At 40.0% G+C, this 15,984-nt stretch overlaps 2 long non-coding RNA genes across 2 annotated transcripts in view; one reads left to right on the top strand and one right to left on the bottom strand.

Annotated features, from left to right (window-relative positions):
* LOC116042221 overlaps positions 1-12,297 on the bottom strand; it is a 21,415-nt gene extending 9,118 nt beyond the window's left edge. The window contains exons 1-2 of the long non-coding RNA XR_004103159.1: positions 12,288-12,297; positions 10,846-10,849 (exon numbers count right to left, since the gene is read on the bottom strand). This is a non-coding gene — a long non-coding RNA (uncharacterized LOC116042221). The remainder of the gene's footprint in view (positions 1-10,845; positions 10,850-12,287) is intronic.
* LOC118495197 lies at positions 1,168-15,984 on the top strand. The gene is made up of 3 exons (XR_004897521.1): positions 1,168-1,282; positions 8,971-8,976; positions 15,973-15,984. It is a non-coding gene; the product is annotated as an uncharacterized LOC118495197 (long non-coding RNA).

Below are 15,984 nucleotides of genomic sequence, written 5' to 3'. Positions count from 1 at the left end.
GGTTCTTACGTTAAGAGATGAACGGTAATTGTAGTTGGCGAGTCCCGCAATGTAATGACGTAAGCATGCTCTGGCCCAATATGTTTTATTGCATTGTGAGTGCAGACCAGCGGGGGACGGGGGACAATTGTGCTTGGGCACGGTTCAGGGCAACTGGGTCAAGTGTCAGTATGCCCTAAGTTTGCCCTGTACTTTCATTTTACAGGGAATACAATAGAGGCTTTCATTCACTAAATTATTTATTTATTGGACCAATTGTATACAAATTAGAACATTACTTAAACATTGTTTTATCTCACCACGAAATTGTATTTTGTCTGATAGAGGCAAGTTTTTTATGGCTTGTCATCAATACAATGTTTTTGTATAGAGATGGTGGTCAGACAGATACACATTTATTTATTTAAACTATACATTGCTTTTCACACTTCAGTCAGACATTTATCAAGGCTGTGAGTCTTTATAGTGGATTTAGATCACAGTTTTGAAAGCATATGAGATGAAGTGAGTTGTAAACAAAGTTATTATTTTTAGAAAGATGGATGGAAAAAGGGGAAAGGAAGGAAGGTGAGGAGAAATATAGCAATGGAAAAGCCTAAAAGTCACAGACAGATTGACATACAGATGGACTGACTTAAGGTAAGGTTTAAGTTAGTGGTTTGAGTTTTTGGGGTAGTTGGTTAGGTTCCCTGGGGGGGAACAGATAATGTTGCATATAGATTAAAGCTTTAAAACGTTTTTATATTAATGAACGTCTGTTACATTCAGGCCATCGGCAATTGAGTTGATACAAAGCTAATATCAGCTCCACAAAACTTTGTATTTATCAGCATCGCTATGTTCAGAAACTGGTGTCGTCCGGCGACTTTTGCATGTAAAAACTCAAGTGAAGATAATTACCTCTTCTGAAGAGTCCATCAGTTTTTTTTAATCCTCCGTGTCGTCCTTGGTTACTAGCAACTGTGTGGAGGGGGGGTGGGGTGCGCAATCATCGAAGGCTTGTATCATGTGGATGTGCCGACAGTTTTGTTGTCATTACTTAGAATTCCTCATGGGGGAGAAAGAAACTACGCACTATAGCTTTAAATTCTTACATAAAAAAGGTACAACAACTTCCAACCAGTGATGACATTTTTCCAGACATATTTATATATGTTAAATTATACCTATTATGCTTTTCCGTATTTCTGTCATATCTATAATGTTACAATGTCGGCTGTTCATATTAAACGTGGCCAAAGCTTTAAATAATAAGGTAAACCTATTTAAAAGAAATCCCTGTGTGCTGAAACCAACAACCCACTCCGATTTCAAATGTTTTTTCTACTCCCGGCTCCATATGGTGTCATATTGAGACGGTTTTCTATATATTGTCATCTCCTCCAGGGAGGCGAGCTACTGCAGAGTTTACTTTTCAAACAGTGCCACATGTAGCTACAGTACATGTTACATTAGGGAAACCTGTACACTTGGTTGCAGAAGGTGTTAATTTCTCCCCAATTTCAGATGTCCAATTGTGTAATATTTGGTTTAGAAGCCTTTATCTGTGATTTTTGACTGTAGAAAGTGCTGCTATACTCCATTACAAAACCACTGCTAACTACGTGTAGCTACATGCTAACGCTAGGAAAAGCTGTAATCTTGGCTCTGATGTTAACTTCAATTCCAGATCACATTCCCGCTCGAACATGCCCGGTTGTGTAATATTTGTTTTAGAAGCCTGTATTGGTGATTTATTCATGGTATAATGTCCACCTATACACTCCGTTGCAGTCAGTCTCCAGCTGCACAGCTGTACAGAGTGCAGAATGCTATGTGGAGTAGCCAGACCCTCTCCAGCGTGCTTTGGAGAGTCTGGCAAAGCAAGACTAGTGCCGGCCTACCGTATTGCATGGCTGGGTGCCCATTAGAAAACAAAATACAAAATTTTCATAGTGCATAAATTAATTTGTGGTAATATTAAAATGCTTAAAACACCAACCTCATTCTGGGGGGGGGGGTCGCGACTCGAAAAGGTTGAGAACCAAGCCTACAGTATGTCAGGGATGTGCTGGTTTTACAGTAATTTCACACCTGTAGACCAACAGACCAGGTGGCAAGCTAAAGCTGCCTACAGGTGATGGGAACAGTGAGTTTGTGTGACAGCATGTGTGTGCGTGCGTGCGTTTGACAGAGAGTGTGTGATCTTGACAGCCAAACTAACAAAGACGAGCAAAAAAAGGAGTTTTTTGGTTTCTTTTTCTTTCCAAGATGTTCCTGGAGGTGTCTCACCCCTGTCTCCAATTTAATTTATTTTCTAGCGGTGAGCAGATTTTCCATCAGCTCTGCTTTCACTCCTTGTACAAAGCTAAGATGATGACGTCATGAATTGACGTCAGTATTGAACTGAGGTACAAACTTGAAATTAATATTGACTGTCAAAAGTGAAGTAAAAGATGGGGAGAAAAGGTGAGAAAATAAGCAATATGGGGGGGATGGAGAGACAGAGATGTGGATGGATTAATAGGTTAGAGAAAGAAGAGAAGAGAAAGAGGATTGTCAGTAATGGAAGAGGTTGATACCAGCAGAGAAGGTGTCTGTACTCTCCGCCTGAGAGAGTAATCGATTTCAGGCTCCCAGGCTCTTTTGTTGCCCCTCAGACTGGATGACTGGCAGTGAAATAACTCCATAGTGCTGAGAGAAACAGATTAGACAGGGAAAGAAAGAGAGAGGAGCAAAAGTACTGTAAATAAATACCAGAAAGAAAAAAAGATGGACTGAAAGAAAAGTGTAAGAAAAAAAAATAGACACAGTAATGGAAAGATTAGGTGCAGGGAGACATCTTATTTATAAAGTTAAGGTGCAAGAGAGAAAGAGTGGTAAAGCAAAAAACAGGTTAAATGAGAGACAGAAAAAGTGTTTCTGTACAGACTAATATTTCCTGAGAGTTGCTGTTATAGCATTTCAAAATCAATTAATAACCACTCTCATTAGCACACAGAACTAATGTCTGCCAACAAGTCACATATGGCAGAGATTCTTCTTTTCTTTGTGATATAAAAACAGATTGTTTCATAGCCCAAAGCAGAACGCTTCCTCCTTTGCACATGATTTAAACCTCATTTCACAGCGTGTTGGCAGTTATTGCCTTTTGGGACAATGCCAAGGGAAAGGAGGGAGGACATCAAAAAGGATCTTTGTGATAGGAAACATTGGTTTCATGGAATATGTAGTCAAATTCATTTTATACACCTGCGTATCCTGTTAAAGCTGCAGAGTGTAAAATAAAAAAGCCAGAATTTGAAGTAGAGTGAGACCTCTTCCTGCAGCTCTCTCTCTCTGTCCAGCCCCTCCCATCAGTTGAGCAAAGCCTCTTTTAGGCCCTGTCCACACGAACACAGGTATTTTCAAAACTGCCGCTTTTTCTATATGGTTAGGACGTTCGTCCACCTCTTTCACTGACAAGCATATGTATAGCATGTATAGTTGACAAATGCAGCTAATGTAATGTACTGTAAGTGGCCCTCTACGTAACAACACCTAGCTGGAATCCTAATTAACTGCAGTTGTCAGCGACTAAGTGCTCTGTCAATCAGCACTGTATACATACTGCTCACCGGTCTTCAAGCTGGGAAAGATTCCAATAGAACTGTAAAAGTAAAAATAAAAACCCTCACAAAAGACCAAATTACAACACTTTAATTGAAACATGCATCCTTCAAAGAATTCTGTTCAAAAAGAAGAAAGGTCTTATTATTTGGCTTAGTTAAGGACTGTTCGTTATTTATTTCAGGGGCCACCGGAGGAGTTTTGGGATCTTTAATTAAAAAAGACCTGACCCTCCCTTCACCAGCAATACATTTTGGATGACCCTCCAAAATGATATGGAAAAAAAGGATGACCCTCCCCAACAACTTATTGATGCATTCTGTACTGGTTTGAGCTTGGCAAAGACATACAGATGGACATTGTTTTTTTACAGCCATGACTTGTGTGATTAAACCTCTGCATTCTCATCTTACGTATCCCACTCCTCTGTTATGGTGTGGTGGCCATTTCAGTAGATTTACTCACTAACATTGTTGTGGAAACACAATAAGCATTGAAACTAAATGCACACTTCCTGCATTACTTAATAATAATACTTAGTAAACTAGTATTCACATGAAATAAAACAATAAAACATTGAGACCGTTCAGCAAATCACACTGGGTAATAACAAATTCAACACTGGTTGCTATGGACTCGTCACTAGGCTTCCTCAGTCATTGTATATTTTAGCACAGGTAAACTTGCCGAAGCTGAACATTATCCAAAACTCCATTTCTCAGACATGCATCACTTTGGGGGCTTGCATGCTACCACTCCTTCCTTCTCAAATGCCTTGAAAAGGCTGTCGTTTGCACAATTTCACAAATAATCACCGGGACCGAAAGGATATTTGAATCGGGTATGGCTGCAGCCTGGAGACCTCCTGTCTCATGCCCTCCCAGCTGGTGCAGTCCACGAGCTTCGACTTTGAAGCTTGTGTCTGGTATGTTTTTGTACAGTGTTTTGAATGTTTTTGAACTAAACAGTACGGCAATCATGCTAATGAATAAAAATATTTTTTCAGCAGATGTCGTAGTTACAACACGAGCGGGATTTATTCAGTTTGGGAAATCCCACAGTCTCTAAAGCTACAGCTCAAATTGTCTGGCTGACTAAACAGGGAGGGACCCATCTGCTAGCGATAGGGGCCGAGACTGAGAGAGCTACATGGATAAATATGCACCAAACAAGCCACTTTGAAATTTTGCTCTTCTCATGAATACAAAAGTTGGGTGACCCTCCCCCCTAGACTAAAAAAAAATTGGATGACCCTCCCATCAACAAAGAATAAAAAGACATGACCCTCCCCTATTTTCCTCCGGTGGTCCATTACATAAATACCGAACGGTCCCTTAAAAACTTTTTGTGTGCTCTATCAGTTTTGCTTGCAGTTAACTTAACCAGACTACTTTGCTGTAGCTCACTTTCAGTAATAGCTACACTTTTGTAATATCTTTTCCATCAATGTGATAATTACAAAAGGAAGTGGAATTACATTTAGTGGAGAACATTTCATTTAAAGCTGAAGATATCACATAGCATTCAAATTGGTCCTGTTCAGTCTCACTTTAGCTGCTGATTAATTCCTCAACAGCTTTTCAAATATAAAAACAGGACAGAGTGGCGTTTCTCTCTAACAAACCATCGTTGGCTGAGCATACAGCCACCTATCACGCTCACAGGAAGATGGACCCACAAATGCACAACTCAAAAGTGATTTAAACCAACCTGGTTTGAAGCAAGCAGAAAACTCACAGGCAGCGGTATCCAGAACAAAAGGCAGTCAGGGTAATCCAGAAAACAGGCAGAGGTCAAAAACACGGGAAGACAGGAAAACGAGAAATACTGGGAACTGGGAATAACGCTCAACCGCTGCCACAAAGGAACAAGGCGATCTCGCAACGAGGTAAGTTACAGGGACGGTTAAATACACAAGGACGGGGGAGATAACGAGACACAGGTGAAACACTTGGACCTTTTTCACGGCAGACATTTTGACTTGTCATAGTAGGAAAAGCACAGCTGAAATTGATAACCTTAACGATGGCTCAATTCCATCAAGTGTCCCAGTAAGCTATTGCAGTGAGTCAGCATGAACAATACCAGGGACTCTCCTAAGTGGAATGCAGCCTTTTCCTACTATGACATGTCAACACGTCTGCCGTGAAAAAGGTCTATTGGGACAGGGGAAGGTGATCACACACGGCGGGAAGGCAAAGACCAGGAAGTAAAAGTGGTAAAAACCAAACAGAAAGTAACATAAAACATTAACTTGACACTGGAGCAAGAAATGACCACCAGTTTAAAATTCACATTCATCAGATAAAAGCAACTAGTTTCATTTTGTATTATGCCTAACTCATGAAATACATTTTTAGACTGCTTATAACACCTACAAATTGTAAGCCTGCTAACAGCATTGATCCCGCCCTTGATTTTCTAATGGGGCGATTGTGGGCAGGGAGCTTGTAGTCGGGGGGACATTCTGACTCTGGCTTAAATCCCACAGAATAGGCTTGTTCGAGATGAGCCAGGTCTGCGCAGAATTGATCACCGGCGATCGCTGGCCACTGCATGCCGGTTAGATTTGATCCGGACTTGCTCTGACGTCATGCACACGTGGGCAACGATAACCTCACGAGATCAAGACGGCCGCAGATCTGAGATGCAGGCAGCGCAGTTGCTTTTCACCGACTGCAAGACCCAGGCGGACCCAGGAAACCCAGGAAACTCCGGCCTCTCAGCTGATCTAACAGCTGATTGGTTCAGAATCGACTCAACATGATGACGTTTTATATAAACTTTTTATTGATTTTGAATTGGAGGGATTTTAACTGCTATTTGTGTGATTTAAAGGCTTATTCTGTACAAACCACATGTTGTGTGGCTGGTAGGCTGTGTGATTACAGATCATCTACAGTGTATTGTTAATTAAAATCAGCAACAGATCGCATGTAGAGCATTTTGAGAGCTACTCTGTCATAATTAACAACTGGAGACTGGGTACAAGCTGATATATGGGTCTGATAACATTTTTTAAATCAAAATCGGACCACAGTGTTTCTGTCACTTCCTGTTCAGCCTGAAGGCTACTGGAATCGGCTGAAAACTGTCAGACTTGACAGTGGATTTTTGTCACCGCCCCCTGCTGCTGCTTCCCGCTCTCACCCACTTTACAGGCGAGGCATCGTTCATCTTGTTTTTTGCTGCTTTTGAGATTTTTTTTTCCTCTGATGCAAAAAAAAAAAAAGCTGACCTCTGCACTACAGAGAGGGATGTTTTTATGATAGCTTTTTCACACCTCCACATGCTATCTGCTCTCTTATCTCTTTCTGTGCTGCCTGTCTTCCTGTGTTACCTGCCCTCCGAAGAGAACCATAACGGAGTCAATCGGCTTTAGGTCATGGTTTACTGCGGAGGGCAGGACCCTGTGGAAATTCAAGATGCAGGCACATGGGAAGGGAAACAGAGATTAATATTGCCTGGTCAAAAGCCAGCTCAACAAGGCTGTCAGGGTGAAGAGCCAGTTTGCCAACAATGACTCAGGCTCAGCATGGATGGCTGGCAGCCAACACAATCACAGGCTACAAGGAAAGAGCCTTCCTAGAATACCCCTCCCTCCTTCAGACGTGTCAACAACCACAAAGTCCTTTCACTGCCAGTTAGGGCTGGGGACGCACTATACAGTGCATCTTAACGATGCTAAATGCGACATTTAACACTGATGATTCTTTGCCACTTCTTGAGAAATTAATAAATTTTTTTAGACAGTATAATTACTGTAAATGAAAAAAACACCACTGGAAGCCGATACATTTACTTTCCTATTGTCTCAGGGTAATTTGTTGCTGTGTTTTTGTTGCGGCCTATTTTATTGTGAACATTATCATTAAGAATAATAATTTTCAATTTGAATGGGTCTATAACTTTCGTATTGCCATACTTAATGAACTTCTATAAAAGCAATAGATCACGTTGCGTCGGGTCGAACAACTTAGCTGTGATATATATATATATAAATGCAGTCCATTTCCCATCTACCATAACACTGATTACTGAGGTATTGGAACCAACACACATACTTCATTGTAGAGTATACATATTAGAAGTGTTAGCAAAATATAGATAAGAAGAGGCAATAGAAGCAGAAAGTGGAAGATAAAAGAGCAGGAAAAGCCAGGAGAGGAGAATACATGAAAACAGGACACAAACAAGTCTAGAACATATGGTCTAGATGGGGAAAAGGAAAAGACAATTAGACAGAAAAAAAAGACATTTGTAGCATCAATCTTTTTTAGAGCTGTAATTCAGAGCTCTGGAGAGTTGGGCTCAGAGGATGCAAACAAAGAAGAAAAAAATTATCTGAGACATATACTGTTGAAATGAAGCCTTACTACTGAATGCAAATGGCTGTGTTATCATAAGATTGACAGTTTTGACAGTTTCTCTTCCAATTATTACACTCGCAATATAGTTTTATCAATGCAGAAGTTAATTGTTTTACTCTATTTGTTTATATGAAAACATGCATGCAGACCACATGGTTGTTGTCAAATTAAGAACACAATCCAATTTCATAAACAAATATAAACAAAACCCATTATGTTTAATTTATTTGTCACATTTATATTATAATTACATATAAGTTTAGGACAACTAGCTATGCACTGTCTGTCCAACTTGGCAGTTTATTTGTTTGATCTTAAGGAATATGTTGTTTTTTTCCTCCAACTGGTTGTCTGAAGTTTAACTCCTCTTATCCACAGTGAGTTGAAATTATAATACATTTTAATTAATTGTGAACCTGTGGGGGGGAATGCTGTAAATTAAGAAAAGAACTATACTAAGTTGTATGAAACCGGACACAAACGTTGGGGGGTGGGGAGTTGATACATGTTGCTCTTTTTTGGTGTGTAATGGAGGGGTTGAGTGGAGGGGGCAAGGAGAGCGTGATTTACATGTAATCTGGAGAAAAGTCTTCTCGACCTGCAGGCCGCTGCTGTGAAAGCCTGGCATCACCACACAGCTAACGTTAGCGCATTGTAACGTCTTCCTTGAGTTCACCTGGAACTCCCAGACAGCAAGCATGTTTAGTTACGTCTGTTTCTCTCTGCCGTTGTTGTTTTTCCACATAGAACTGGACTGGTTAAAGTAAACTTAACTGAAGTTATAGAGGTCTGCTAAAACAAGCACTAAAGTTAGCTAAAGTCAGCTATCGGAGCTAACGTTAGGTTGTGACAGACAATGGCAGAGAGAAACAGACTTACTTTCTATTTGGGAGCTCCAGGTAAAGTCTGGAAAGACGTTGCTGTAGATGTACGGTAAAGCCATGCACGGAGATAAGGCACTGGCCGTTTTCGAAATCACCTACTACATACTGCAGACGACTGCGGTATGCAGTATGCAGTACCTACTGCATACTGCGTTCATCAGTAGTATGCAGTATGAAACAGTTCAATTGTTTTATTCTGCAGTATGCTAGGCCTGGCTGAGCCTTTGAGCAAGCTCTTAAAGCACTGGGCAGAAGAAAAGAACTCACACCACTATTGCAAATGAAAAATATAACTTATTGAGCTTTGCATTTTTTGTTTGTTTACTTTATAAGATGCTGAAAATTTAAGAAACTGAAAATGTCTTACATCTTTATTTATGTGAAATAAACAAATAAAACAAAACCTAATTATGAACTGAAATATTAAATGTAATGTATGTGTGTGTGCCTACAATCTTTTGTGGAGCTTTATAACTTTGAAAAACCACAGGTTTAATCTTATAATGGATATTTGTGTTGTGTTATTTAAATAAACGATTGGGAAAATAAACGGATCTTGTCCGCGAGTCTCCTGATAGAGCTCCAGCCAGCTCACTGCGGGGTCTGTGAAGGTGGACAGGCCGACCGGCAAGCCAGCGATCCCAGCAAGCACGTGCCGGCTGTCACGTCAGACTGTGGAGCTTCTGAACTCCGACACCGTCGCACCAAATTTGCAATTAGCCATCAATTTTCGTAAAACGGCCCATATTTGAGCTCTACATAGTTGATTTCTTGCATTAAAAAAAGTCTCACAAGTGAATTTAGTGATGAAATGGCAGACGAACAATGTCAAAAGTTTCCAGTTGTTTGCCACAACGGCAATTCGCAGTTGTTGTAATTGTTGCGGCGTTTGCATTGTGGAATACAGTAGGCGAGATAGACTGGTCCGAGGCATACTGGAGATTCCGGGTATTTTTGGCATACTGCAGATTTTGCTTTTGTTTGCATACTACATACTACATTTTGGCCAAATCAGTACGCACTGCTAGTATGCGGCTTTGAAAACGGCCACTCTGTTTTTCTATGCTGGTTGGCATCCTTCTTCTTCTCCAGCATTTAGCAGCAGACTAGAACACTTGTAGGTGTATACTGTCCCTGTCAGGTCCGTAAGAATTGCATCCCCCGGTACCTACGGTACTGTAGAAAAACGAGTACCGTCACGTTTTAAGTAGGGCTGTCAGCATTAACGCGTTAATCGCGATGCGATTTAAGGGTCGAGCATAATGCGTTACTTTTTTTTAATCGACTTAATCGCATGCCGCCATTTATTAATTTATTTTCACTTCACTCGGCTTTGTGTCGTGCCTAACAGGCTACTATTTTGCCGTAGTTCCTCGTAACACATCCTGCTGCTGCAGGAATAGCAACGCCGATTTCGGTGCCTCATTCTGGTGCCACTGATATGCCTGCACTTCTCTCTGATGCTCTGAAACAGACGTTACAGGTAACAGAAACATTGCTGCACATGACGCTAGTTAACACTACACTCGACAACAGCTAACGTTAGCCTACCGCTAGCTAGTAGCTGGATTAAACACGGTTACAATGCTGACAGCTAATGCTAAACGGTGTAAATCGTGACTGTATTTCACTGTAGAGGATTCAACACCGGCATGTAACAATCTGCAGCTGGTCGGTGCATTCAAAGTTGTTGTTAAATTCAAATGTGTGACTAGATTAAATATATAATAAACAAATACAAATCTTAAAATCAAGTTCATAAAGTCACTTTCTTTGCATTCATTTGATTCCCAATCAAGATAAAGTGGTAAGAATGGTTTTCCATTGTTAATATGTACTTAAAAACTGTTCTGAAATGCAAAATAATAGAATTTTAATCATGTGATAAAACTAACTATAGAGACCCAATGATTAATCGCGATTAAGAAAAATTAATCGTTTGACGGCCCTAGTTTTAAGAATTTTTGGTACCGACTTGGTACCGAAGTACTGGTTCTCGTGACATCCCTAGTTCTATCTGGACCCATTACCAATTTCTGATAAATGAATGAGAATAATTAATAGTCTTTACGGTGCATTGTTTTTTTTCCCGACGCTCATTGCTATAGACTACACATAGCTATAGAGGACACAACTAATTCAGTTAATACAGCAATAGCTTCACTCAATTGAGCAAATCAAATTGATTGATTACTGCGCGTAGACAGTTTTCTAGAGAAAACAACAGTGTAGGAGAGCTGCTACTTTCTGGCTACATAATGTGTCTGAGTCTGTTTAACCTGGTCTAACCAAAGCAGCACTACACATTGACCATTTTTGGATCGACTTACAGTACAGCTGTGATTCAGCTTTCTCAGCTATGAACATTATTAAAATCAAGTATTGCTGCACCCTCAACAGGGAGCACCTACACGTGCGCATGAGAATGGCACTAACTCAATTCAAGATTCAAACTACTGGCAGGGCAGTCACAGGCCCATTTCTCTGATTTGGGGAGGAAGTAGAAGGAAATTTCGGTAACTAGACCTCTTTGAACTACAAACTGTTAATCAATGGTTGAAGAACCTCTCAAATTTCCTAGCCCTGAAACAAATTTAATATGCTAAGGCAATCCTCAGGCATTGAAAAATATATGGGGACATTTTATGCACTAATTGGAAACAAAGTGACCAAAACAAGTTGGCTTTAAAAAAAATATGCATTTTATATATATTTATTTATTTTAAAGCCAACTTGTTGTTTCCTGATTCCTGTGTGTATTTAGTTTCCATCTGTGTTTGATCTATAGTTGTCTATGATCTATGATCCATCGAGATTTTTGCAGATATTATCAGGCTCACAGATGTATGGACCCACAAATGCACGACTCAGGTACGTAGAAATGCCAAAAGTTTATTTAAGCAGACAGAATAAACTTACTGGCAACAGTGTCCAAAACGACAGGCAAAAGGGAGAATCCAAAATACAGTCAGTGGTCAAAATCCAAGGGAAACAATCAGGTATATAATTCAGGACACAAGGAAAAACGCTCAAAGGCTGTACACGGGGGAAGCAGACAATCTTGCACTGGGGTAAGCGGAAGACTGAACTTAAATACACAAAACAGAGAAGACAATGAGACACAGGTGCAAAACATTAGGGCGGGGACAGGTAATCACTAACGGTGGGAAAAGGAAACAACAGGAAGTAAAACAAAGACAACACAAGGAAAACAGGGAATTAAAAAATAAAACAGGAAATGTGAAAACAACCCGAAAAAATAAGAATCTACAACAAACCAATAACTTGACATAGGAGCGGAACGTGACAGATATGTTATATTGTAAAAACCTGCATTTTGCATCTTACCAATAAAGGACCTAATCTAATAGTTTTGCTCCCTCTTCCTTCTCCTATTCTTTCTATATATTGACACAACTCTGTGATAAACAATGCATAACTTTACCAAAGTGACCTTTCCCCGCTCTGTTTCTAGAATAATAAATGCTAAAAAAAATAAAACTTAAATGCTAATTCTCCAATCCTCACACTTATATTCAGTTGCTGTATACAGTAACCTTTTACATTCAGCTCTTGTATTGTTGCTTTGTAGTCTCTGTTGGTATTCAATGCTCGTCTCCGTAGTCCGTCTCTCTGAAGCTTAAGTTCCTCTTTCTACTCTATTGCCCAGTCTGTTTACAAAGAGGAGGCGTAGCATATGTTTTCATCTAGAGGCAGGACAAATTAAGTCCTATCTGGCCCAGCCACGCTTGCAGGGAACTGAGGAGAAAGGGAGTGTGTGTGACTGTGTGTGAGTGAGTGAGTGAGTGAGTGAGAAAAAGCTGTAGCAGGAAAGAGGTGTGTGTGAATTAAAGGGAGAAGGTGTTTGTGTGTGACAGATGTAATATGAATACAAGGAAGCATTTAGGAGTCTTGTGTGTGTGTGTGTGTGTGTGTGTGTGTGTGTGTGTGTGTGTGTGTGTGTGTGTGTGTGTGTGTGTGTGTGTGTGTGTGTGTGTATGTGTGTATGTGTTTTGAACAGCAGGGTTGCTTTAATAGACCCTGGTAGTGAATTAAACAGTTGGAAGCTTTATGTTGTTTATGCATGCAGGCTGAACTGCTGTGGGTCAGCAAACCTGGGTGGGACTCAGCTCTAAATGATGATGTGAAATAAAGTTGTTTTCCTCTTACTAAGATGAACAAAGTTTCTACTTGGAGTTGTAAGATGTGAATCGAACAGAGAGATTAGCACTTGGCTCGAATAGGCACAAGAAATGGACACGATGGCACGGAGTGAAATAAAATGTCTGCTGCTTATGTATTCTGTTGCAGTGCGCACACAATAGGAACCACTGCAGGGAAGTGAAGGGGGCTTTGGTTTTAAATTAAAAAAGGTAATAGCAAAAAAGCTTGCAATGCGGTTTTCTGCTTTGAATTAAGATGTAAAATACATGAAGTTGGACTTTTTGAGTTAAGGGTGCAATTACGTTATGTAAAATGCCATAAAAGTGGGCCACAAAGCTACAACTTTGAATTAATAAGTAGAACAGGTGCTATAGGAAACATAAAGCTACCTAGATGAAACTACCTAAACTACCTAGATGATTACAGCTTGTTTTGTTTTTTTTCAGAAAAAAAAAATAATCCAGGATGTGCAATCAAATAGGAAACTTGTAACATGCGCAACAATGCCATGATAGCTAAATTATGGACATTTTCAGTATTTAGAAATGAAGGAACTTGTTAGAAACCAGTAAAATGATTTAAAGATACATTTGTATGCAGCACCTGTCCTTACATTTTCTTTTTCTTTTTGGGCATGTCATGTAAAGGGTCAAACACGGTCTAAAAATGCAACTTAATTCAAATCTTGACAAGCATTGTAAAATCCAACTACAATATGGAGTGATATCTGGCCTTAAAATACAGGTTAACCTATTGCTTATGATGTTTGTAAAACTCTTAGTATAGAAAAGAGAAAAGAAATCGTGTCTGATCACAGCCTTACTTTAATTTTGTAAATAGAGGTTCCAAAGATCATTTGTCAGTGCCTGACCAGGTTATCTGTCTGCAGTGATGTTTGGCAAGGCCTCTATGCTGGGCCTGGCATTGATCCATTCTTCAGCCTAATGCAGAAAAACCTTGCATGTTATTTTAATTTGTTTAGCCTTCATTGATAGTGGCAATAAAGGATGACAAGAACATTTTTTTTTTAACACAATGTACAAAACATACAATTTGAAATATGAACATCCCCCCCCCCCCTCCCCCCACCCTCGTCATCACCACCCGCCTAGACAAAAATCAAGTAAAGATGACACAGTAACTACAATATTCAAGCCCATACAACAAAGTATTAAGAAAAAATTAAGAAAAATAGACACACTATAAACCAAATAAACATATGTTTAAATGACAACTCCATAAGCCCGTCATACACTTCTTTCCCCAGCACAAAGCTTCTTAGGAGCCCTCCAGGAAAGCTGAAATACCTTCCCCATTTTCCCGTGTAGACATTCAATCTGGCGAACTGTTTGTATGACATATTTTTAAACGCTGCCAGCCTAGCCAATACTCTGTTATCTTTCATGTTTTTTCCTCGTTAAAAAGTATAAAAAAAGCCCAAAAGGGTCTGAAAGCACATCTACTCTTTCTTCCTCATTGAGAAATTCTGGACCTGACCTCGCGCCCTGCTTAGCACTGCTGCTCGTGCTAGGTTGACTGGTCAAGATGGCTTCAAATATCGAAAGGGATTCAGCCATACATGTTTAAGCCACACATCGGGTTCAGACAGGAGACGAAAGCGCCGGGAAGCGCTCGATTGACTGCCTTTTGAATCTGTGATGTACCAAAGATAGCTTGCCTGGGGTACGTTTGAATCTCAGATTTTAGGGAGCTTCACAGACAGGTAATATGTAGGTCTAGTTACTGTGTTTTGCCTTAGGGCAGCATGGCCCTGTGGTGTTTACATGAGAATTTATTAAGCATTAAATATATCTGCTGTAAAACCAGGCAGAAAAAGATTAACTTGGAAAAACTCTCTTTTAAATGCATTGAATTCAATAGTTGTTAAGAGAATTAAAGGAATCATTCACCTTGAAGATGTTTATTAGATAATGTCTTTAATTTTGAAAATTTCAGACTATTTAGTTTAGTTGAAACAACTTGCAACAATGCTGTAAGCTGTTTAGTCAGTGGTGGGCAGAAATGACTAAAAACAATGTTTTTCAATCTCTTTTGAAAAAAAAATCACGCTTAAGCAACTTGAGGGTAAAAGATTAGATAATCAAACTCCCTTTTCTCTCTCTCTCTCTATCTCTCTCTCTCTCGGTCTCTCTCTCTCTCTCCCCTTCTCCCTCACCTCTCACTGGCAAGGCTATTAATTTTAATATGATTGAAAATTTCCGCTAAAACTCCAGGGACTCTTGTAGCCAGACCGGGCTGCGAACAAGAGATGAAACTTCAACTAGTTTCAACACTCCGGGCACTTGAACATCAACAGCGCTGTCATCTCTCATAAGGCCTAATATATCCAACTACAGCCATCCCATCTTTTTCAAAATCAGGATCAGAAGCAATCAAGTCATCCTCCCTCCCACCCCACACCAAACCCTCCCTTTTTAAAATTGTATTTCAAGTGATTTAAATTACTGTTAAAATAAGCACTGATGAAATGTCAGGTAAGACCTGACAGAAAATTTAAGCGACATGATTATTTTCAACCTTGCCAGACACTTTGAAAGGCCTCCAAATGAGAACCATCACAGTGCTTTCACTATTTTGAATGCAAAATAAGCAACGCACTAGATTGATGGCTAAATAAAGCAGAAAGCTGCTGACACTTGAAACAACAAATAGAGACCAGCATTTTGACAATTACTGACATAGGTATAGAAATTCACTCATTTGCTAGTCTCGCTTTGCCAGACATTCCTCCACAGTGCTGCGGAGGAGGGTCTGGCTAGTCCACATAGCATTCCCGGGATGGGAGAAAAACGTGCTCTGGTTTATTGGCATTTCTTTAAACTAATCACAATCGTCATGGGCACTATGCACCGGACGGAGCCACGGTGCCTCTGCAAAATAGCCTCGGGAAGGAACTTGTTTAGGTGGAACATGTAAGTTCAAAAGTTGTTTTAGTCGTGCAACAGAAAACTCAGATT

Source organism: Sander lucioperca, chromosome 1, assembly GCF_008315115.2.
Source record: "Sander lucioperca isolate FBNREF2018 chromosome 1, SLUC_FBN_1.2, whole genome shotgun sequence".
Classification (NCBI taxonomy): domain Eukaryota; kingdom Metazoa; phylum Chordata; class Actinopteri; order Perciformes; family Percidae; genus Sander; species Sander lucioperca.
This window is presented reverse-complemented; position numbering and strand designations above follow the sequence as displayed.